The 25,252-nt window shown below is 35.6% G+C and overlaps 1 protein-coding gene, 1 long non-coding RNA gene and 1 pseudogene across 5 annotated transcripts in view; 2 read left to right on the top strand and 1 right to left on the bottom strand.

Annotated features, from left to right (window-relative positions):
• The window catches only part of LOC131957746 (ATP-citrate synthase), a 44,464-nt gene extending 30,999 nt beyond the window's left edge, over positions 1–13,465 (bottom strand). The window contains exons 1-26 of one of the 4 annotated variants that reach the window (XR_009389129.1): positions 13,444–13,465; positions 11,560–11,994; positions 11,155–11,274; positions 10,870–10,942; positions 10,529–10,607; positions 10,364–10,431; positions 10,140–10,248; positions 9,888–10,045; positions 9,623–9,729; positions 9,389–9,495; positions 9,150–9,310; positions 8,965–9,056; positions 8,687–8,759; positions 8,435–8,543; positions 8,088–8,189; positions 7,780–7,866; positions 7,423–7,519; positions 7,018–7,124; positions 6,891–6,922; positions 6,528–6,723; positions 6,213–6,434; positions 5,585–5,732; positions 4,773–4,874; positions 4,481–4,643; positions 1,708–1,904; positions 310–566 (exon numbers count right to left, since the gene is read on the bottom strand). The gene's annotated coding sequence lies outside the window, so the exon portion shown is untranslated. Of the gene's footprint in view, positions 1–309; positions 567–1,707; positions 1,905–4,480; positions 4,644–4,772; positions 4,875–5,584; positions 5,733–6,212; positions 6,435–6,527; positions 6,724–6,890; positions 6,923–7,017; positions 7,125–7,422; positions 7,520–7,779; positions 7,867–8,087; positions 8,190–8,434; positions 8,544–8,686; positions 8,760–8,964; positions 9,057–9,149; positions 9,311–9,388; positions 9,496–9,622; positions 9,730–9,887; positions 10,046–10,139; positions 10,249–10,363; positions 10,432–10,528; positions 10,608–10,869; positions 10,943–11,154; positions 11,275–11,559; positions 11,995–13,015; positions 13,081–13,110; positions 13,217–13,443 lie in introns of those variants that run through there. The other 3 variants (XR_009389127.1, XR_009389128.1, XM_059322509.1) reach the window with 3 other exon arrangements.
• A 5,881-nt stretch (positions 13,466–19,346) lies between these two features.
• Positions 19,347–21,181, top strand: LOC131957748 (uncharacterized). Its single transcript, XR_009389130.1, has 3 exons — positions 19,347–19,500; positions 19,784–19,959; positions 21,053–21,181. It is a non-coding gene; the product is annotated as an uncharacterized LOC131957748 (long non-coding RNA).
• Positions 21,182–22,742: 1,561 nt separating this feature from the next.
• LOC131957749 (chitotriosidase-1-like) lies at positions 22,743–24,370 on the top strand (annotated as a pseudogene).
• The last annotated feature ends 882 nt before the right edge of the window (positions 24,371–25,252 follow it).

The following is a 25,252-nucleotide window of genomic DNA, read 5'->3' as shown; positions in this document are numbered from 1 at the left end:
AGTTTATTATTTATATTTATTATTGTATCGTTCATTATCGTGTGTTGCATAACAATATTTTTTTGAGTTTTGAAAATAAAATAATTATTGATATTTGTGCATGGAGCTGAAGAGCCGCATCTTGACATCACAAGAGCCGCATGCGGCTTGCGAGCTGCACGTTGCCGACCTCTGGCCTAGATACACATCTAGCCCACATACAAGTCTATCCATAGAGAAATTGAAATAGCTTAGTTTGAGTTGCAGTACAATTAGGAAGCACGAACACTCCGTGAATCAAATATGTTTTAATTGGATATATTTACTTACATCAACAGTAACAAGAGTTTTGATTGACAAGGAAACAAACCAAAATGCTAGCATAAAAAATTCTACTTGAAAAGGCTGTTGGACTTGATTTTTTTGGTAAACACTGCTTTACTTGTAGCTGAGCCCATCCAGGCTGGAAGTTTGGTCTGTGCTGATTGGCTTTCTGACATCATTTGTGACTGGTCCTGGCTAAGAGAAGTGGATGAACTTTGAACTTTCTGTCTTTTTGCTGGTGTTGGAGGCAATGGGGAGTCACTCTGGAAAAAATATAACTTGTGATGTGACTTTCATTATGTCATCTAATCACTATCCAGTTTATATCAGCTGGTAACATTTTCTCATATCTCAAGCATATTAAGTGGGACAAGAAGTAGAGATTTGCATTTTTAAATACCATGATTATGCTTTGGTCCATGACTGATGGTACTGATGTGAAGTCTGTGGAAAGTGATGGATAGTAAAGATGTGAAGTCTGGAAAGTGATGGTTAGTAAAGATGTGAAGTCTGGAAAGTGATGGATAGTAAAGATGTGAAGTCTGGAAAGTGATGGATAGTAAAGATGTTAAGTCTGTGGAAAGTGATGGATAGTAAAGATGTGAAGTCTGGAAAGTGATGGATAGTAAAGATGTGAAGTCTGGAAAGTGATGGATAGTACAGATGTGGAGTCTGTGGAAAGTGATGGATAGTAAAGATATGAAGTCTGTGGAAAGTGATGGATAGTAAAGATGTGAAGTCTGTGGAAAGTGATGGATAGTAAAGATGTGAAGTCTGTGGAAAGTGATGGATAGTAAAGATGTGAAGTCTGTGGAAAGTGATGGATAGTAAAGATGTGAAGTCTGTGGAAAGTGATGGATAGTAAAGATGTGAAGTCTGTGGAAAGTGATGGATAGTACAGATGTGGAGTCTGTGGAAAGTGATGGATAGTAAAGATGTGAAGTCTGTGGAAGGTGATGGATAGTAAAGATGTGAAGTCTGTGGAAAGTGATGGATAGTAAAGATGTGAAGTATGTGGAAAGTGATGGTTAGTAAAGATGTGAAGTATGGAAAGTGATGGATAGTAAAGATGTGAAGTCTGTGGAAAGTGATGGATAGTAAAGATGTGAAGTCTGTGGAAAGTGATGGATAGTAAAGATGTGAAGTCTGGAAAGTGATGGATAGTAAAGATGTGAAGTCTGTGGAAAGTGATGGATAGTAAAGATGTGAAGTCTGTGGAAAGTGATGGATAGTAAAGATGTGAAGTCTGTGGAAAGTGATGGATAGTAAAGATGTGAAGTATGTGGAAAGTGATGGATAGTAAAGATGTGAAGTCTGGAAAGTGATGGATAGTAAAGATGTGAAGTCTGGAAAGTGATGGATAGTAAAGATGTGAAGTCTGTGGAAAGTGAATGCTGAGCTTACATCTTCAACAGCAGTGGAGGAGCTGGAGAAAAGCATCTGACCAGTGCTGGGTTTGTTAGAGCCACACAACACTAACTCTCCATTGGTGTTGATTTCTTGACCATGCCTGACTACTAACTGGGAGATGACTACTTTGATTTGGTTGTACTCAACATATGGGGGTAACTGGTCCTTGATCTTTGTAAGACTTGAAATTCCTGCAGCAACAAGTTACTGCATTTAATGGCTAACAATGTACAAGTCACATTTTAACAGATATAAATTGTGGGACACAAGAATTGTCAGTTTTTATAATGGACAGCAAAAACCTCAATGTTTTTATGGTTATAAGAAGGTGTTTTTGTTGTCAGCAAAGAATCATTTTTCCATTGGGTCAGCAAAAAGTCAGTTGTTGGAATTTAGGAGAAAACATTGGCTTCATTTTAATAACAAGAACAGTGTACTACAGACTGCCTACTTCTACTTAATCTTAATGGTGTTGTCAATAACTGTCTTGTACAAAGCTTGGGAAGCCACCAATATGTTTAACCTAAAACTTGGCTCAATAAGCCAGACCATAATGTGTAATGTGAATTCACCAGTCAGTGAAGAATCAACATGACACAAGAGATAATAGTGATGGTCTGATCAAAAGAAGACAAAATTCTTTACTTGGAGTTAGAATTTTTTGTAATTAAATGCTTACATTTTTCATAGTATGTCACTATTTTACACAATCAATTTATTCTCTTAGACTGTCATTTGTCTAGTGATATTTCATGTTGTGGCCTGTCATTTGTCTAGTGATATTTCATGTTGTGGCCTGTCATTTGTCTAGTGGTATTTCATGTTGTGGCCTGTCATTTGTCTAGTGATATTTCATGTTGTGGCCTGTCATTTGTCTAGTGATATTTCATGTTGTGGACTGTCATTTGTCTAGTGATATTTCATGTTGTGGCCTGTCATTTGTATAGTGATATTTCATGTTGTGGACTGTCATTTGTCTAGTGATATTTCATGTTGTGGACTGTCATTTGTCTAGTGATATTTCATGTTGTGGCCTGTCATTTGTATAGTGATATTTCATGTTGTGGCCTGTCATTTGTCTAGTGATATTTCATGTTGTGGCCTGTCATTTGTCTAGTGATATTTCATGTTGTGGACTGTCATTTGTCTAGTGATATTTCATGTTGTGGCCTGTCATTTGTCTAGTGATATTTCATGTTGTGGACTGTCATTTGTCTAGTGATATTTCATGTTGTGGCCTGTCATTTGTATAGTGATATTTCATGTTGTGGACTGTCATTTGTCTAGTAATATTTCATGTTGTGGCCTGTCATTTGTCTAGTGATATTTCATGTTGTGGACTGTCATTTGTCTAGTGATATTTCATGTTGTGGCCTGTCATTTGTCTAGTGATATTTCATGTTGTTGACTGTCATTTGTCTAGTGATATTTCATGTTGTGGCCTGTCATTTGTCTAGTGATATTTCATGTTGTGGCCTGTCATTTGTCTAGTGATATTTCATGTTGTGGCCTGTCATTTGTCTAGTGATATTTCATGTTGTGGCCTGTCATTTGTCTAGTGATATTTCATGTTGTGGACTGTCATTTGTCTAGTGATATTTCATGTTGTGGCCTGTCATTTGTCTAGTGATATTTCATGTTGTTGACTGTCATTTGTCTAGTGATATTTCATGTTGTGGACTGTCATTTGTCTAGTGATATTTCATGTTGTGGCCTGTCATTTGTCTAGTGATATTTCATGTTGTGGACTGTCATTTGTCTAGTAATATTTCATGTTGTGGCCTGTCATTTGTCTAGTGATATTTCATGTTGTGGACTGTCATTTGTCTAGTGATATTTCATGTTGTGGCCTGTCATTTGTCTAGTGATATTTCATGTTGTTGACTGTCATTTGTCTAGTGATATTTCATGTTGTGGCCTGTCATTTGTCTAGTAATATTTCATGTTGTGGCCTGTCATTTGTCTAGTGATATTTCATGTTGTGGACTGTCATTTGTCTAGTGATATTTCATGTTGTGGCCTGTCATTTGTCTAGTGATATTTCATGTTGTGGACTGTCATTTGTCTAGTAATATTTCATGTTGTGGACTGTCATTTGTCTAGTGATATTTCATGTTGTGGCCTGTCATTTGTCTAGTGATATTTCATGTTGTGGCCTGTCATTTGTCTAGTGATATTTCATGTTGTGGACTGTCATTTGTCTAGTAATATTTCATGTTGTGGCCTGTCATTTGTCTAGTGATATTTCATGTTGTGGCCTGTCATTTGTCTAGTGATATTTCATGTTGTGGCCTGTCATTTGTCTAGTGATATTTCATGTTGTGGACTGTCATTTGTCTAGTGATATTTCATGTTGTGGACTGTCATTTGTCTAGTGGTATTTCATGTTGTGGCCTGTCATTTGTCTAGTGATATTTCATGTTGTGGACTGTCATTTGTCTAGTGGTATTTCATGTTGTGGCCTGTCATTTGTCTAGTGATATTTCATGTTGTGGCCTGTCCTAGTAGGAAAACACAGACAGAATTTAAGAAATAATATGTTGTTTTACCTCTAGTTGCTATCTAATTAAAAAATTAGTTACAAGTCAGTTCAAAAAGGTAATTGCAATATGAATATTCAAACAATGTGGTAATTAATGGATGTCATGTGCAATACAGAATGAAATGAAACTGTGATCCTGTCAAGTTGTTTGTGTTGATGAATCTACGCTATCATGTGTGATCTACCCCGTCCCCAAACTCACTTGGCAATAAATATATATCCTACCTCCACATACAGGTGAAGCCCAAATAGTGTCAGTTACTATCTTCTCCACTTGAGGTGTGACACCAAGACGCTTCACATCAACACTTAAACCAACTTTTAGTGCATCACACATATGGGAGATAACTGTTGATGTTTTAAGACCACGTTTTGAAGCTACTTCTTCCTGGGAAATTTGAATTATTAGCACTCTTGGTTATATTCAACATGAAGGTATTATAAGAAACAATAACAATCATTTCACACAAAAACTAAATTACAAATTAAACATTTTTTTAAAAAGGTCTAAAATTACCAATGAATAATTTTGTAGAACAAATAGAATGTAAGATTGCCGTTGAGTTTCCGTCAGCTTCATTAGATTCTGTTTCAGCATATCCTCAGCACCATCTATGTTCTAGTGTTAAAAAACATAGAGAGTCTGACTTCAATTATCATTAAACAAATAAAACCATACAGTCTGACTATATTTATCATTAAACAACTAAAACAATATAGTGTTACAATTGGCATAAACAAATAAAACCATACAGTCTGACTATATTAAGCCTATTTTCACCTTGTTTTAAGTATATATTAGGGAGCCCAAGTGGCTCAAAGAAAAATAAGATTACACATCATTGATGTAAATATGAGGCAAATGTAAAGAATATGTGAGAAAACACTGGTAATTTAGGCTTGGCTTTTGAATTGCACTGATCACTGAAGTCAGATAACAGGGCTGCCATGATACAACTGGCACCCAGCCATTTGTTGTAAACCAGAGGGAAGTAATAACTTTATTCTTGAGAGTCAAGAAAAGATTTAACATTAAGAGTTACACAACGTGGGTTACAAATGCATGCTCTAACTATTGGTTTTATTGGTATTGCAATGTTTTATTTTATTGGTATAGCATTATAATACAATGTTTTATTGATATAGCAATGTTTTATTGGTATAGCAATGCTTTATTGGTATAACAATCTTTTGTTGGTATAGCAAAGTTTTATTCGTATAGCAATGTTTTATAGGTATAGCAATGTTTTATTGTTATAGCAATGAACCATGAGGAAAAAGGAACAAGAATCATTAGAACCTAGTTCCATAAAAAATTTTTTTACTTACATTTGTATCCATAACAGGAAACTCATCTAACTTGAGTGAATTATCATCACAAAATAGATTTATGAGCTTCAAAAATTTTTCTCCAAAACGATCAGCTTTTACCTCAGAGAAATCTTCAAGTCGAAGAAGAGCAGTTCTGTTACTTGGTCTGTTTAGAGTTTCAAACACTTATCAACATGGTTAGCCTACATAACTATTATGGTCTGATGCTAAGTTGAATCAGCAAGAATTTAAAATGGTATCTGGGCAAATCTGGCAGCCATTAAAATGTAACAATATTTGATTTTCAATTCAAATAAATTGATATGAAATTTGAGCCAGAAAACAACTTGCATAAGTGTGTTGGAAAAGTACACAATAATTAAGCCTACAGAGTAATTTGAATGCCAGGGATCACCATGGTCATGGTCAGCCAATAAAGTACCAGATTGATAAACTGGCGTTATTAGGCTTGATTGCTGGGGACAGCAACCCAACTAGGAGAGACACTTTCAAAATCAAACAACTACTTCCTTGTAGTTTGTTTTTGGATGGACAAAGGGAATGGAAGCAAATCCAGGCTGAATCAATTTTTAAATGATAACAAAACATAAGGTATAGAAAGAACAACTTTTAAAAAGAATATAACCTTAGTTTAGCCATATCCAGAAGCAGTTTGTTACTTGCAATACTGTGTGGTGCAAAGCCAGTTTCCTGAGAAATCTCATTCCTTGTTTTGACCAAAGCGCTATATAACTCTTGTTCTAATTTCTGTGTTTTTTCATCTATTACTGGTTGCAATGGTGGTGCATGTGTTACTTGTGTAGTTTTCAGCAACTCTTCAGATGTTGTTGATAGTATCTGGACAGGTCTATTTATTTTGAATGTATAAAAATACAATGGTTAGTACTTAGAGTGCTTGATTACTTTATCATTAATCAAGATGTCAGGCAAATCAACCAACCTAATGTTAGATATCAAGATTGGCTTTGTTGGCTCTTTTTGAACAAGGTCTCCAGTTGGAATCAATAAAAGTTTATTTTCTCTAACTTTTTTTTCATGTAGCCATGATTGGGCCTTTGAAGTTAACTCAACAGTAGAGCCAAATCTTCCATAAACACTTCTTTCTTGCAAATAACCTTCATAAATCAATGCTTTACCTTGAGAAAACAAAATATGAGAATACATTCTGCATGTTTTACAGTATAATACTACAAATATATTTTAAAATATATTGAGTAATTTAAGTTTTCTATTTTAATTTTTAAAATAATATGGGATTAGCCTATAAATAAAAAAATATTTTTTTTTAAATTAAAGGACTAACCTAATGCACTCCAAAACTTTATAGGTCTATACCTGAAATTTTAAAGTGAAAGTTTTTACTTTTTGAATTTCTTCACACAATTATAAAATAAAATGTTTTATACCTCATAAGACTGATTAGAACTTACTTCCCAGCACCAAAAGATTTGGTTTTTTTAAAACATTCAACTTTCTTTACTCCTGATCCACTTAAAACCATCGTCGGAACTCCTAGACCATAACAACTTCCTGTTGACTGTTTCAAAAATTGACTTTACCAGTTGGAAATTCATATAATATTTTTTTTTACACCCAATAATTTTAATTCAATAATTTAGAATAAATTTTTGTTGATTACATTTGGTAATATTAAAAGCATCTGATCACTAAAAACCAAAGGCTCTAGGTTTTTTTCAGGCCTTGTTTGTTGGTATTCTAACATTGAAATAACATTATTTTTACATGATTTTTACACCACATTATGTGGGATATTTAAAATTCAAATGACTTCCTTGTCTAAAGCTAAATGAAAAGATCCACAATGTAAAAGTTACCTCTATAGCAGCAAAAAGGTCAGCAGCCTCTTTGGAAAAATCCACTTCACAATCAGGTGTGTGTGTTAAAGTGAGACCACACTTTAATTGATTTAACCTTCAGAAAACATGGTTAAAACTTCATTAAGTTATTGTTTACACTATAAATATAAAAAGCAGAGAATAAATAGTCACTTCATGTATGCTGAAAAAATGTGTACTAACATTAAAAAAACAACAGTAAAGTAAAAAGTAGGTTAACACTAGTTTTTAATAGAGAATTGTTTTAATAATAAATTACTGCGTAATATTTGTTTTATTAATGAATTGTGTAATATTACAGAGGGGTGTTAAAATATATCTAATATATAAGCATACCTTTTCCTACAGCAATCACAACAATTTTCTGTGCCCCCTGTCTCTTCTATATCGCTCTTTTTTTCTTCAAAATATGACAGCAAAATTCTGTAAAATATAAAATACTACCAAAACTTATTCCTAAAAATTTCCTTAAATACCATTTAAAAAGTAATTAAATACTTTTAGAAATGACAACAAAAAATTATGATAAAGTTTGTGTATAGCAAGCAATGTTAGTAAGTATTAAATTCAACACCTGTTAGACAGGGAGAAACCATAGTGATCTATTAAAAAAATACACAAGACTGACTAATCAAATTATTTACCTACGACGACAGTTGGTTGTTGTCAAATACTGTTCCATTTTTCTCAACATTTTTAATTTATGCTCTTTAAATTTTGGATTTTCTATGTCAGTCATAAAGTACCTAAAAAGCATAGACAGTAACATACAAAGGGCAATAAATAAAATGTTCTGTATAAGATGGTAACAGATAATGGGAATTGTAATTGAGATGGTAACATATGAGAGGTATTGTTAAAGAACGTACAATGTTGCATTGGGTAGGGTGTACATCTGTACTTTATGCTGTTAAAAAGCATATATTGTTTCAAACATATTAGAATGCCATTATTTCAGCAAATTTACAAAATCTGCGTAAATGAAATTTACCTCGACAAATTAAAATCAGCTGAAGAAAAGATGACAACACACACACTTGGCTGCCCATCTCGACCTGCTCTTCCTATTTCTTGGTAATAGCTTTCAATATCTTTAGGGGCTGTTAATTTGTTAAAATGTAGTCTTTAACTTTTGATTCAAAGATTACGAATTTAACAGTTTAAAATTTTCCTAAGTAAAATGTAATATTTTTACCTTAAAGTTTAGGAAATGAGGAGTGTTTAAAATTTTCCTATTACATACCTCCATAGTGTATGACTTTCCTAACATCAGGCTTGTCTATTCCCATTCCAAAAGCCACTGTAGCCACAACTACCTGAATAAATGCCATCAATGCCAGATTTGTAACATTTTAACCTAACCATTTATAAAATATCCGTAATCAATCTCATGAGAAATGACTACATTAATTACTATAAATTGTAATTTATTATCTTAAAACTATTCTCAAGGACTAAAAATGTATATGGAGACTCAAAAAACTATTGGATTATTTGAAAAAGAAAATCTACTTGGCTTACTTGGATTTTGTCATTTAAAAAAAACTGATGGGCTTTTTTTCTTGCTGACAAAGACAAGGATGCATGATATGGCAGGCAAGGTACATTTAATCCTAAACAGTAGAAAAAAAAACCTGAAAGTTATTAAAACCATTGTACATTATATATAGTATAAAATAAAAACATGATTTTAAGAATATACAAACCATTTAATGCATCTGCCACTTCCTCTGTCATTTTCTTGGTAGGACAATAAATAATTGTTGGTCCATCAAAACAGAACTTGCTTCCTGCTTTTCTTAGTTCTTGTTTCAGGTCCAACACTATGTCGTTTGTTTTTTGGGTGACATTTAGATAAAGGTTTGGTCTGGATACACAAAATACTTTCGTTACTTGCATGATTACCATCTTCAAAAATATCTAAAAAGACTTTTAAAGAACACACCTGTCAAATCCGGTACATGTCATGCAAGGATTGATTAGCTTTAAAGAACTACAAATATCTTTGCGCACTTCTAAAGTTGCAGTAGCTGTAAGGGCAACAATTGGGATCTGTAATGCAATATTGATATTTATTTACATAAATTCATCCATATATGAGCGTGTGTGTGTGTGTAGTATATGAATTTTTGTACGTGCGACATTATGCTTTTTAATTTACAAAATAATATTAAGTTACTTTGGGAAAATGGCTTTTTAGCATTCCAAGTTGTCTGTAGGATGATCGAAAATCATGGCCCCATTGTGAGACACAGTGTGCTTCATCTACAGCTATTAGATCTATGCCTAAAATAACAAAAATCAATTTGTTTATAAACTTTTTTATCAGTGTAATTGAATGTATTTTGATTGCTGAGCACATGAAGATTAACAATAGTAAACACTGAAGTTTTTGGTACACTTAATAAAACTATTAACTATTTAGACTTGTTTTAGTTTCTGACCAATATCCTGATCCAGCCTATGAAAATCAGATAAAGCTGTAATAGCATATTCTGGAGTTACATATATGAGACGATATTTCCCAGAAAACATTTCCTGCTTAATTGATGCTGTATCTTTTTGAGCTGATCCTAAAAAACATGCCTCAATGTTAGATGCTCTGTGGACAACAAATTAAGCAGTTACTTTTTTTTCAAAAACTCTAATTTTAAAAACACAATTTTATAAAGCCAACATTAAAAAATAGAATTTACTTTAGTCCATGGACTTGATCTTCCATTAAGGATATCAGCGGACTTATAATAATAGATACCCGCTTTGTAAACACTGATGGAAATTGAAATGTGAGGCTCTTTCCATAACCTGTTAACAATACACATAAATATATTAAAAAGTAATCTTTTCCTTTAATTTAAGTGAAGCAGACATAACATAAGGCATAAGTCTCATACAATTATAGCTGTATAATGTGAATCACCTGTAGCCATAATGACACAGTTATCTCTTTTCTCATTCAAAACAGAATTTATTATCTTCCACTGCATTCTGTATAAGCAAAATGGAAAAATATTTTATGTTTTAAAATGGATATTCAAACGTACATTAATCAGTAACTAGAAATATGTTATCAAGGAAAACTTACGGCCTAAAATTTGAGTAACCAAAGTATTGTTTTAATACATCAAGATATAATGAATCACTTGGCTGGTTGATGTCGTCATCTAAATTGTTTTAATTAAACATCAAACAAGTTTATTAATTTAGCATATTATTAGATCATTCAAATTTATACTTGGCTTTTAAAAACCAATTCATAAAATATATCAAAATTGAAACTAAAACAATCAGAAAAAAAACCACAAATATACTACAACAACAGTTATTGATATTAAATTCATTGCACATCTTAAATATCTAAGACAGACAGAATGAACTTTTTTATTTGACAAAGAGAAATAGAAAAAAGAATTTTTTAAAAGATACCTAAATCGCCATCAACAGAAAAATCACTACATGTGTCAGTCTCTAACAAGTTCCTTTCAGCTTCATCAATCATCTTTAGTAAATAAAAAATAGCCATTTTAGTAAATGTTTATGATTACTGAATGTTTCTACTCAAAATATTATTATTTACTAAGTACGATCTACTGATGGCAAAGAGGAAAATACTTCTAAACTTGGGTATTTTAAATATTTAGAATTGACTTATTTATGTGTATAAGTATAACTAGACCTGAATTAGACCTATAGTTAAATTATGATACCAACCTCAAGTGCTTCATCGGTGAAATCATCATCATTGAAACTCTCATCTTTAGAACAGCTTTCTTGTAAAATGGAATTTTCAATTCTAATAGCACGTTCTACATCAATATCAGATGGGCCACCCTGGTCATCATTATTATGACATTTTCTTTATAAAAACTTATAATAATATGGTCTTACTAAAACATTAAAATAAACCTTTATAACGAGCATAACGTTTAAAGGTATAGCTTATATTAAAATCATGCCTAGATTTAAAAAAAAAAATAAACATAATAATAGTAACAATAGTAAGAATGAAAACAATTTTAGTCTCTTCCAAGTAACAGACTAGCTTGAAATAATTTTAGTTTTAAGTGTCATCTTTCAAGCTTGCAACTAAACACCATTTTTTTAAATAATCCTCACCTGAATTTTCCTTTCAGAATTATCAGCTTTGTTAACACAATTTACAGGGTATTTTATCTCTTCTTGGCTAAAGAAATCATCATAGTTGACATCATTTAGATCATCAAAATCATTTGTTTCATTTCCTTGGTTATTCTCCTGACCCATTGTTGCTTTATGATCAATGAAACTAATCTCAGACACATTGCCATGATGATGAGAATCTAATTTTGCAACTAATGAGGCATGGGAGACATCGTCGGAATTATCCACAATTTGATACAAATCTGATAAATGCTTTTTACAACTGTCTATAATTTCTTTACATTGGTCATCAACTTCTCCCTGCACCTTTGTCGCTTTTGATTGAACGATTTCAATGGATTCCTCTATATGATGTTTCAAATCTTTCAGATGTTTCAGCAGTAATGACAGCTGCATTGTATTCTTGTACAACTGCAAAGATATATTTTTAATGTATCAAACCACAATTGTAAACTAATTTTATCTAATCCAGATTGAACTATTTTACTATACTATAATACTATTACTAACTAGATAAATGGCCTGTTGAGAGAGAAATACAACAAGCACTATGTTGATAGTGTTGTCTTTTTCTCTTAACTGAAATTAAAATCTCCAACTCAACTTCAAATTTAATAGGAAACAAAAAATGTCATTGAAAACAGATTTTATCCATAATCAGCATTTTAACAGGATTTAACCTTGATCTGCAAATAACAAACTATAATTTATATAGAAAATGTACTTTTACAAGTGTCGTTTCCCCCCCCCCCCCCCCCCCCCCCCCCCCCCCCGGATAAAGATGTCTGAAAGAAACACTGGTCGAATTTGTAGATCATACACTCTAAAGTTAGACCCTACTACTATTATCTAGACCCACTTCTTACTTTTGGCCAGTAAACCTCAATCATGCAGATGGTGTTTCTTTCAGACTTTTTTATCCGGGGAAGGGATGACTAAAAGTATAGGTATATTTTCTATAAAGTTATATTTAGTTTGGGCGAGGAGGGATGGTAGACGTTAGATGCTTGAAATTAGGCGGTAATATTAGTGTTTTTTATTGATGACGTCATTATTTTGTGTCATTAGATTTATTTACTCTAGAATCAATTCAATTATTTTTACTTTATAGGCCTATTGGATAATCATTAGGGACATTAGGCCTAGTTACCAGTAAGTTACTTAGTTAGTATATTATAATTAATTTATTATTAGATCTAGACCTAGACGGCTGCTAATAGTAAATGAGCATGGTTGCATCTGTTGGAAACATCGCTAGTCTTCATTTATTTAATAAATAAATTTTATTACTGAAAAGTTTTAATTCAATTGTTTTTAAAAACAGGTAGGCCTACATAAATGAAACAAGGAAACCTTTTTGTATTTTAAAAAACATAAAAATCCTCCTCAAAATGTGAAATAATTATTAAAATTATTAAATTTAAGGAGTCACCTGTTTTTCACATTACAAGTCGCGGGCGATTTTACGTTGGCCCCTAATAATTTTTTTATTAATAGATCTAGAATCTAGTAATAACAGTATAGTACACTGTATATTAGTATAATAACGTATTCGTATCGGCCTACTGTTACTGTATACTGTATAGTAGTGTATAGGTATAGTTATAGTAATGTAGGGCCTAGTGTATAACAGTAGTATAACTAGTTTAGTTACTAGATCTAGTCTTCTAGTATAACTTTAGGCCTAATGAGTACTGTTTATTTTTTATATTGGACTACGCCAGATTTTTGGCAACAAAACAACCAATTATAAGAAATTAAATTAATTTTGATCTATAATTTAGGTCTAGAATCTAGATCTAGATCCTAGATCTAGATTCTAACGGGGGGGGGGGGGATTTTCATCTAAAGTAATATTACCTTGCGTCACAAACCTAATGTTCTTAGAAAAACCAGAAACTAGATTCTATTTGTAAATGTAACAATGTTTCTTGCCAGCTCTCGTTATTTTTTGTTAGACCCCCCCCCCCCCTAGACGGTGGCGGATAGTTACCAGAATAAGAACGGATATGACTTAGTTTAAGCTAAAGTCTCTCCCCCCCCCCCCCCCCCCTCAACACCACCCCACCACTACCAAATAAGGTCTTTAATAATAATCATTACTTTATAGATTATTTCGAGACCGCGGGTGCTGAGAGGGCGCCCCGGGCTCTGACCTTTAGGGGAGGAGGTGGACGCAATTAGCAATAGAACGATGTCCACCAGGTGCCGACCCCCCCCCCCCCCCCCCCCCCCATCCGAAATTGCACTGTGACGCTTCTTAGGTTTAGATTTATTCTTATTTAAACCAGTGGTTCTTAATCTGGGTTCGATCGAGCCCCAGGGATTTGGCGAACAGTCTCAGAGGTTCGGCGGAGACTCTTGTGATTCACGAACAGATTTTGTTCGTGTGGACGATAGAACTATTAAGAAGTAGGGTTCTGTGAATGTACTTATAAAACTATGGGGGTCGGTAAAAAAAACAAAAAAAAAAACCACTGGTGTTAATGGTGAATTATAGGGTTTGAGTTATTTAGAGTTCGGTCAATATATAATACCTTGGACATAACCCGTGTTATAAATAAAATACGCTTAGGCGCACAATTAGTAATAAAACAGGATAGTGTTATAGTTACCTCACAAGTTAAAGACAGTTACTGTTTGTCTTTTTTTGTCTAATCCAAGGGTCGGCAACCTTTTGAAGCGGAAGAGCCAAAAGTTACAATTTTCAAAATTTCCCTGGTTTTAAAGAGCCACTAACATTTTTTTATTTCAAATATTTTTTTTTTATTAAGATTATTAGTATTTGTGCAAGGAGCTGGAGAGCCGCATCTTGATATCAAAAGAGCCGCATGCGGCTCGCGAGCCGCAGGTTGCCGACCCCTGGAATCTGTAACCACACTGTTGTGTGCTGACGAAGACCTTGGGTCGAAACGTCCATAGTATTTGTAACTGTCTTTAACTTGTGAGGTAACTATCTGTGTTATTACTAATTGAATTAATTGTATTTAGCTAATAGGCGAACAGAGTTTCCAGCGGCTACTTGATTGAGCGTCCTGCTTAGTGGGTCAGGGGTACTACCTAATACAACTGTCAAAACTGCAACAACTTCGGCGTCCGGCGGTCGGGCTCCCCTATAAGACTATGGCACCTATATTCGTTTTAAAGAGCACACTACACTAGCGGCATTCAATAAGTAAACAAACCAAGGGTAGCACCGGGCGGTAGTGAAACAATCGTGCGGGCGCCGAGGGGTGTTCTACCCCAGTATCAATTAACATGCACGCAAGGCTTTCACACAGCGAGTCTTGAGGCGTCTAGGCGGTAGTGTGGACAATCCCGCGCCCCAAAAACTAAGTCAGCAACAGGTGTAAATTTTAACAACAATCTTGATGTAGGTTCTAATGCTGGCAAGAATGTTGATACAGGTTATGATACTAGCAATAATGTTGATACAGATAATCATACTAGCAGGAATGTTGATAGGCCTACGGGTGCTAATAAATAATAATATAGAATATAATGAGGGGAAGCAAGGATTTTTGCAGGAATGTTGATGCAGATGTTGATACTGACAGGATGATTGTATAAAAAGTTCGTACATAAAGACATACGTGGGGATTAAAGAAAGTTATTTAACATTGAATTTTACCTCACCAAATGATATATCACCTTACTTTTTTACATAATGAATTTGTATAATTCTACTAAACGGTTGTACACTAGTTGTAGTTAACATAAAACATATGAGTCTTTAGGAACGAGGATAAAAATAAGCGCACATGGAAAAAAGCGCAAAGAGAAAAAAGCGCACACAGAAAAAAGCGCAAAAAGCGCAAACGGAAAAAAGCGCAAAGAGAAAAAAGCGCACACAGAAAAAAGCGCAAACAGAAAAAAGCGCAAACGGAAAAAAGCGCAAAGAGAAAAAAGCGCACACGGAAAAAAGCGCAAACAGAAAAAAGCGCAAACAGAAAAAAGCGCAAAGAGAAAAAAGCGCACACAGAAAAAAGCGCAAACAGAAAAAAAACGCAAACGGAAAAAAGCGCAAAGAGAAAAAAGCGCAAACGGAAAAAAGCGCAAACAGAAAAAAGCGCACACGGAAAAAAGCGCAAACGGAAAAAAGCGCAAACGGAAAAAAGCGCAAACAGAAAAAAGCGCAAACGGAAAAAAAGCGCAAACAGAAAAAAACGCACACAGAAAAAAGCGCAAACAGAAAAAAGCGCAAACGGAAAAAAAGCGCAAACAGAAAAAAGCGCACACAGAAAAAAGCGCAAACGGAAAAAAGCGCAAACAGAAACAGAAAAATGCGCAACCAGAAAAAACACAACGAAAAATGTGCAAAAGAGAAATTTAGCACAAAGACCATATGGACTAGATGACACATTTATACATGACTGTTAGGGCTGCTGTGAGAGTGTCGTGTTTGATCACGTGATCTACTACCATTTAAAGCGTACCACTACCATCTGCATTCCCATCACCACGATACAGGCGATAATCACTTTACACAATGCCTATTATTTTCTTGGTCAATAATTATTCAACTACTATTCTCGTATAAACATAAAACTATCGACATTACACGAAGTATCTTTCACATTCTCCCTAGTCCGAACTACCTAGCTTGCATACTATAACAACCAGTTCCTATGGCAAAACTTCACTCTCTTTCATCCGCGTCATCAAACATGCATTCGTCATATCTCTCGTAACAACATTCATTCGCACCAAAATAACAATTTTGTATTTAATATTTTTTCACATCATGACGCACCTACCTACCTACCTACTACCCACCTACCCACCTACCTACCTACCTACCTAACTACCCACCTACCCACTTACCCACTTACCCACCTACCCGCCTACATACTTACCAAACTACCCACCAAAAAAGTATCGGCGAAGTTCGTAAGTTTCGTAAACTGTACTAGACATCTTTTTTTTAATGAAAATTCATTGACATCATTGACATATGTTACATATATGTTACATTTTGCGACAACCTTAATTAGTGCGTTGGGCTTGTATGAAAACTCACTTCGAACTAACTCAATTACATGCTATTTATTTTAACATTACACGGTAAGCGTCACCCAACTGTTGTGATGTGAGGCGAGGACAGGTTCGACCAATAAACCAACACGAAAGTACGAAAGAGACAAAGATTGCCTATTAGAGAATGGACCCCTTAACTTTCCTAACCCCACCATTTATTATACCCTACCTAACCTCTAAATTTCTTGCGCTAAATGTCACTTCCCTCCCAATCGTTCCTATTCTACAGAATTGTGTATACTATTTATTTACATTCTTTAATCTCAATATAACTAAAATAGACTTTTGTTTTGAAGGGTAATGAAAACATGTAAACAAAAGGGACGCTACTCTAAATCTATGCGAATACTTATATGCAGTGTGGGTGGGTGGATGGATGTGTGGGTGGGTGGATGGATGTGTGGGTGGGTGGGTAGATGTGTGGTGGGTGGGTGGGTGGTGGATGTGTCGGTGGGTGGATGGATGTGTGGGTGGGTGGATGGATGGGTGTGTGGGTGGGTGGGTGGGTGGATGTGTGGATGGGTGGGTGGATGTGTGGATGGGGTGGGTGGATGTGTGGGTGGGTGGATGTGTCGGTGGGTGGATGGATGTGTGGGTGGGTGGGATGGATGGGTGTGTGGGTGGGTGGGTGGATGGATGTGTGGGTGGGTGGATGGATGGGTGTGTGGGTGGGTGGGTGGATGTGTGGATGGGTGGGTGGATGTGTGGATGGGTGGGTGGATGTGTGGGTGGGTGGGTGGATGGATGTGTGGGTGGGTGGATGGATGGGTGTGTGGGTGGGTGGGTGGATGGATGTGTGGGTGGGTGGATGGATGGGGTGTGTGGGTGGGTGGGTGGATGTGTGGATGGGTGGTGGATGTGTGGATGGGTGGGTGGATGTGTGGGTGGGTGGGTGGGTGGATGTGTCGGTGGGTGGATGGATGTGTGGGTGGGTGGATGGATGGGTGTGTGGGTGGGTGGATGGATGTGTGGGTGAGTGGTACGCTTTAAATGGTAGTAGATCACGTGATCAAACACGACACTCTCACAGCAGCCCTAACAGTCATGTATAAATGTGTCATCTAGTCCATATGGTCTTTGTGCTAAATTTCTCTTTTGCACATTTTTCGTTGTGTTTTTTCTGGTTGCGCATTTTTCTGTTTCTGTTTGCGCTTTTTTTCCGTTTGCGCTTTTTTCTGTGTGCGCTTTTTTCTGTTTGCGCTTTTTTCCGTTTGCGCTTTTTTCTGTTTGCGCTTTTTTTCTGTGTGCGTTTTTTTTCTGTTTGCGCTTTTTTCCGTTTGCGCTTTTTTCTGTTTGCGCTTTTTTCCGTTTGCGCTTTTTTCCGTTTGCGCTTTTTTCCGTTTGCGCTTTTTTCCGTGTGCGCTTTTTTCTGTTTGCGCTTTTTTTCCGTTTGCGCTTTTTTCTCTTTGCGCTTTTTTCCGTTTCCGTTTTTTTCTGTTTGCGCTTTTTTCTGTGTGCGCTTTTTTCTCTTTGCGCTTTTTTCTGTTTGCGCTTTTTCTCTTTGCGCTTTTTTCTGTGTGCGCTTTTTTCTCTTTGCGCTTTTTTCCGTGTGCGCTTTTTTCCGTTGCGCTTTTTGTTTTGCTCTTTTTTCCGTTGCGCTTTTTTCCGTTGCGGTTCTTTCCGGCCACCATTATTAACGTCGACCTTCTGGAGTGTGACGTCATTTAATTTAAAAAAGTACCGATGAATTAAACAGAAATAGAGGTACGAACCCAAGGAGGCCTTGCGACATATTAATCTTATAAATGCTATTAGTAATTATTACATCCTACGAGTACAGAGAATAACACCTTTAACATTCCCCCCCCCCCCCACACACACACACAAATTCACTCTAGATTCACTTGTGATATTAAGGCCTAATAATAAACATGAAACATTATTACCGAATGTATTGAAAAACAGTAGTAGAAAGGTTTAATAAGTGTACCTTGTTGTACACATGGGGGGGGGGGGGACATCGAAATTGGACGCGTGGGAGGGGGTAAAAATCCGGAATTTTTATGGGTGTCATAAATGAATGACTTCTTATATAAATCTTTACCAGATCTAGATAAACAGGAAAGCTTAACATAAGTGTGTCTATACGCGGGAAATACCAGACTTTCATTACTTGAGTATTTAGTGTTAAGCTTCCTGGTGTTTCGTGTTGATATGATTTTTTTTACATTAATCGCTCCTGACACCAGAAGAATTTCGACGCTTATTCGCCTATGTTCTTTCATTTATTAGTTATTTTGAAGGTTTGTTTTTCTATCAAAGTACAATACTACGTAAAAAATAACGTACAATATATAGATCTAGTGTGAATATTTGGATACATTTTTTCTTTGACGGATTGATTATCAATTTAATCATCCAGTTAGGATTTAATTCTCACTGTGCAAGGTTCAGAATAAAAATAGAACGCACGCTGTTTCAGTACATACGTTTTTACCTGTGTTTTTCAGTAGATTTGTCCAAAAATAGGTGTGTTAGGTTGCACGGCTATAGATTCTATATAAAGCTCATCTATGTCATATGGTTTTTCAGGGTTTTTCTAGGGCCAGAAATGAGCTGGCCTATCCCCGTATAGTCCCTAGGGTTGGACATAAGAAAATGATAGTTTAGTTAAGTTTAGTGATCTGGATCTAGTTCTATTATACGTTGAACTTATAAATACTTGAGTCATTTATTTTAACAATATGAGACAATATATCATTGTTATTAACCCAGTTTCATGAAATTTGAAGGTTGAAAATAAAAACGAATGTAACACTCACTGAGCTGCCAGCTACAATTCTACATCAAGAATAAGCTTTACCCTTGCAGAAAAAAAAATGGCATGGGCTATAGCATTGACCACCATGCTATCCATGACACTTCTCAACAGTTTACATGGTATGCTATGTGTGTGTGCATGTATTTCTGTGTTTACAAGAATGTTAATCACAATAGTTGTAACTAACTTAATTTAGGAGGGAGTCATGTGGGGGGGGGGGGGGTCTAAATTCACTAAAATTGCATCACACTGCTCTTGATGTGTAATGTAAATTCAAGATAATTAATCACTTAGTCCACAATATTAATTCTGGGGACCTATAACTGGGGACAGTATGTTTTTTATGAAACTGGTTTCCTGACAGTGGATGTTTAAAAAAAAACTAACATAACATTCTTTCAGCTGCTAGACACAATGCTACAACAAGCAAAGCTTTTGTCTGTTATTTTACTGCAACCTCCTACTTTCCTGCCATCACAAGTACCAGCTGATCTCTGTACACATTTGATTTATGCCTTTGGAACTATAACACAGCAAGGAATCAAGCCAACTAAGTCTTCGGATGTTCAAAACTATAAGTAGAGCATTTGAAACAGTTGGATACATTATTGAGTCAAGGAGATGTATGATGATAGAGCACATAACTTCTTACACGAATCACCTTAGGTCCATGCACCCCCCCTCCTTTTCACCTAAATGGTCCAGATACAATGTGCTTTCACTCATGTATGAACACAGAGTTTCTCTCTCCAGGCATCTCTTCTACTGCCACCACCCCCGAACGAGATGGAATTTATATAGTAAAAATATACTTTTTACTAGTATTCTGCCCCCCCTACCCACCCCCCCTCTGGAAATGTTGACCGCCTCCCCAAAATATCAAGTGCCCCCCCCCCCCCCCCGGAAAAAAAGTCTGGAAGAAACACTGTAGTATGAACATATTTTGACCCACCTTTTTGGCTATATCAATGATTTCTAAAAGACATGGAAGATTTTTTATAAAGTTTTTAAAATGTTTATGCAATATTTTCATCATCATCGCTGGCCATCTATTTCTGCTGGGGTGTGGGCCACCAACTACAGAACTCCAGAGTCCTCTATCCTGTGCCATCTTTTCAACTTGACTCCATGTGTTGCCCTCTTTATGGTGTCAGCCTCAAGGTCCTGTTTCCAGGTGTTTCTTTGTTGACCTCTTTTACACTTTCCTTGTGGGGTTCCTCTTAATTTAGTGGTCTGCCTGGTGATAGTAAGAAAATTTTTGAAAACTTACAATCAGTATCAAGAAGTACGAAAATAGAGCCTTTAAATTTAATTCAGATCAGATTTTGTCACAACTAAATGGCTATTTCCCCCCCCCCCCCACCCCCCCAATAAAAAAACCCACCCAATGCTATGTTCAGTGGCATCAGTGTTTCTTCCCAGACTTTTTACTCCTGGGGGGGGGGGGGGGGGCGCTTGATATTTTCGGGGGGGGTCAACATTTTCGGGGGGGGGGGGGGGGGGGGGGAGGGGCGGACACTAGTAAAAGTATATGTTTAACTATATACATTCAATCTTGTTTGGGGTGGGGGGGGGGAAGAGATGCCTGGGAAGAAACTCTGAGTCTGAGTGGCCCTAGAAGTTCTGTTACTGATATTTTTAAAAAGATGTGTTTATTGTTTTAATTCTTAGAACTCTTGTGCAACTGAAAAAGAGAAATCCCAGATTTGAAAGTATTATTGTCATTACAACAAGGATTTGATACAGTTGTACATGCCTGGGCCAGAAGTCATGAAAAGGTAATGAAATCAGTGTTGATTTTTTAGTATTGTTTTAAAACATCAGGAAAAGGTTACAAAAACTAATTGTCTGATTTAATAAATCTTTTTCTCCTTGTGATGGGAGGGTTTTTGGGAGATATATATGTATCTATTATAGGGTAGTGTATATTGTATACTGAATACACTTCCATGGATCATACCATGTTATTGTCTTCTTTAAAATGTAGCCTGAAACAGTTTAGTTGATGGAAGCAAACACAAAAGGTCCAATTCAAGGCAAAACTATAATGTTCTTTATTTACATTGCAAATTGATCTCCTAACTCCTATCTAACTAATCTATACTATAGTATAGACTACAGACTAACAATACTCCTAACAATAACTAACTTGCAACAAGCTTCCTTAACACGTTCACAACCGCTAACACTCTACTGCAACTGCCCACAAGTCCATGATCAGCTGACCATCACAACGTGACTGGTCATCTCCTGCTATAAATTTCTATTGGTTCTCCCATGACTGACCAATGTCCCCACCTTAAATACCTATTTCTACCCTGACCTGACGCTATTCTATCTCTCACCTGCTTGACCTCTAACCTATTTATAACTAGCATCATCACACTCCTATTGATATTTATTTCCTGAGTCAAATAGTCCAGACCATGTTTTCCTTCTCCAGTTTAAACTTGAACCATTATCATACCATTCCCAGCACACCAATAATTTATAAGAGCCTAGTCTGGTACATGTTTAGAATAATAAACCCTTGTGGATATTTCAAATGTGTTTGTGGAAAATCCATCACACCACTTCATAGAGTTAAGCAATATGCATTTAGTCTTACTTTCTGATTGAAAACTATGGAAACTAATTTTTTAAGTTTGTATTTTAAATAGTATTATAGTCCAGTTTAGTTCAATACAAACTATAATAATAACAATTAAATTTTTTTTTTAAATAGCTTTTTCCCAAACATCAGTATCATTTTCTACAAGCCTTTGGCTTTGAATGGAGTAGACTTGGATTGGGAATTTCCAAAAGCAGTTGACAAGGACAATTTCATTCAGTTTATAGAAGTATGCTGTCATTTTTTTTAAAACACTTATTCTCTTTGGTAAATGCAATATATAATTTTCAAAATAAAAAGTATAAAAAAAAGTTTACTTTGAACGCTTACCTTATTGGTATAAGATGTGGTAGAATTGCTCAAAAAGTTTAGCACAATGACATAATAATTAAATCTTTTAGTGTAAAAAGTGTTTGTTTTTTTAAAAAAACGTATTGAATTATTTTTATATAATAGTTTATATATTCATTTTTAGATATTTAAAGATGCTTTGAACAAGTATGACTTAATTATGTCTGCTGCCACTGCCTAATAGTCCAGCTTGGTTCAAGGTTTTGATACCAACACTCTTGCAAAGTAAAAACATTTGGAATTTTTTGTTTATTACTGTTCATAACAATAAGTTCATTTAAAAAATTTAAATTACTTTTTCTAAAATGACAAAATATAATTTTCCTTTATGTGTCGAAATAAATAATAACATTGATCATTATTGTACTAATACTCAGCTATTATGTTCACATTCATATTATAGGAATATGGGATTTTATGACTGCCATGACCATATGACTTCCATTTATTCATCGAGGGAGTCGATAATACAACAGGATATAACAGTCCAACTCTTTACACCACCAGGGAAAACAAGTTTTTGTCTACGGTAATAAACACACATTTTTGTGTACATAACATGTAGATGTTGTTGTTGGTAGGAATAATATTCTTTTGATTAGGAAAGTAAAAAAAAATGTCACAATATTGGCATAGGGGAAATTGTCTGACTGCATTATTTTCTGATTATCTTATTTTTATGATATATATATATATTTATATATATATATATATATATATATATATATATATCTATATAATATATATATATATATATATTGTCATTAGTTACTTCCCTTACATGTTCTCTTTCCTGCTGCTTATGGTGTAGTGTAGCCATTAAAAAATTTTTTTTTTCAGAGTGAGATGCTAAATTTACTATATAAATCAAGGTATGCCATTAAATAAATTGTTGATGGGCATTCCAATATATGGACGCTCATGGACATTAGCAGACATGAAGCAACATAGTTTACATTCTCCAGCAGTGGGCAAAGGAGAACCTGGGCCCTTCAGAGGCTTTCGTGGTATTTATTTATATCCAGATGTTAGTATCATATTTTCAAGTATTTTCTCAACTAGGCTTTGTATTGCTTTTTTACCTTATTTAAACTGTTTTAAAAAATGTATAACATAATGGAGCTAAAACTGTAACTGATGACACAAATGGAGCAGCGTATTTGTATGCTAATAAAACTTGGGTTGCTTATGAAGATGAACAAACTGCAATACAAAAGGTTCATTGTAGATTTAAAAATAATCCATATTCCCTTAGTCAACATTTTACAAGTTAAAAAATGTTGACTTCTCATGTTTCTTTTCTCTTTCACAGATTTCATGGATGAAATCTCAAAATTTGGGTGGAGTTGGCATATGGGCTTTAAATCTTGATGATAATGTTGGTGTGTGTAACTCTGGAAGTCTTCCTTTACTTAATGCTATTAAATCTAATTTATGAAAAAAAAGTTATGTCGGGTATTTGTTTGGTGTGGCCCATGGACATGGGGGGAATGGCTAGTCCCTTAGAAGTCTGAAGAAATACAAATACTACCCAAGTTGTCATTGTAAATTGTCGCACCGCAAGCTGCTCCTGGAGGGAAATTCCACCACACTTAATATGGACCTTTAAACATTAACAAATAAATGTATAAATGTTACATAACAGCTTTAGATGTGCACTTAGTTTATACTGATGCATCAGTGAGGCTGTAATATACACAGTAGGGCCATCTTATGACCAATAGACACAGTAGGGCCATCTTATGACCAATAGACACAGTAGGGCCATCTTATGGCCACTAGAAATAGTAGGGCCATCTTATGACCACTAGACACAGTAGGGCCATCTTATGACCACTAGACACAGTAGGGCCATCTTATGACCACTAGAAACAGTAGGGCCATCTTATGACCAATAGACACAGTAGGGCCATCTTATGGCCACTAGAAATAGTAGGGCCATCTTATGGCCAATAGACACAGTAGGGCCATCTTATGACCACTAGACACAGTAGGGCCATCTTGTGACCAATAGACACAGTAGGGCCATCTTATTACCAATGACACAGTAGGGCCATCTTATGACCAATAGACACAGTAGGGCCATCTTATGGCCACTAGACACAGTAGGGCCATCTTATGGCCACTAGAAACAGTAGGGCCATCTTATGGCCAATAGACACAGTAGGGCCATCTTATGACCACTAGAAACAGTAGGGCCATCTTATGGGCAATAGACACAGTAGGGCCATCTTATGACCACTAGACACAGTAGGGCCATCTTATGACCACTAGACACAGTAGGGCCATCTTATGACCACTAGACACAGTAGGGCCATTTTATGGCCACTAGACACAGTAGGGCCATCTTATGACCACTAGAAACAGTAGGGCCATCTTATGGCCACTAGACACAGTAGGGCCATCTTATGGCTAATAGACACAGTAGAGCCATCGTATGACCACTAGAAACAGTAGGGCCATTTTATGGCCACTAGACACAGTAGGGCCATCTTATGACCACTAGAAACAGTAGGGCCATCTTATGGCCAATAGACACAGTAGGGCCATCTTATGACCACTAGAAACAGTAGGGCCATCTTATGGGCAATAGACACAGTAGGGCCATCTTATGACCACTAGACAAAGTAGGGCCATCTTATGGCCACTAGACACAGTAGGACCATCTTATGACCACTAGACACAGTAGGGCCATCTTATGGCTACTAGAAACAGTAGGGCCATCTTATGACCAATAGACACAGGGCCATCTTATGGGCTACTAGACACAGTAGGGCCAACTTATGGCCACTAGACACAATATGGCCCATCCATATTGCAGTTCCATTGCCATCCTATGACTAATAAACACAGTATAGTTAACTAATGGGCAATACACACAGTAGGTTTCACAGATATGTTTTGTTGTT

The sequence above is a fragment of the Physella acuta genome, unplaced genomic scaffold (assembly GCF_028476545.2).
Source record: "Physella acuta isolate Inbredline_101_S28 unplaced genomic scaffold, ASM2847654v3 ptg001261l, whole genome shotgun sequence".
Classification (NCBI taxonomy): domain Eukaryota; kingdom Metazoa; phylum Mollusca; class Gastropoda; family Physidae; genus Physella; species Physella acuta.
Note: the sequence above shows the minus strand (reverse complement) of the source record. Positions and strands in the feature narration are given on the sequence as shown.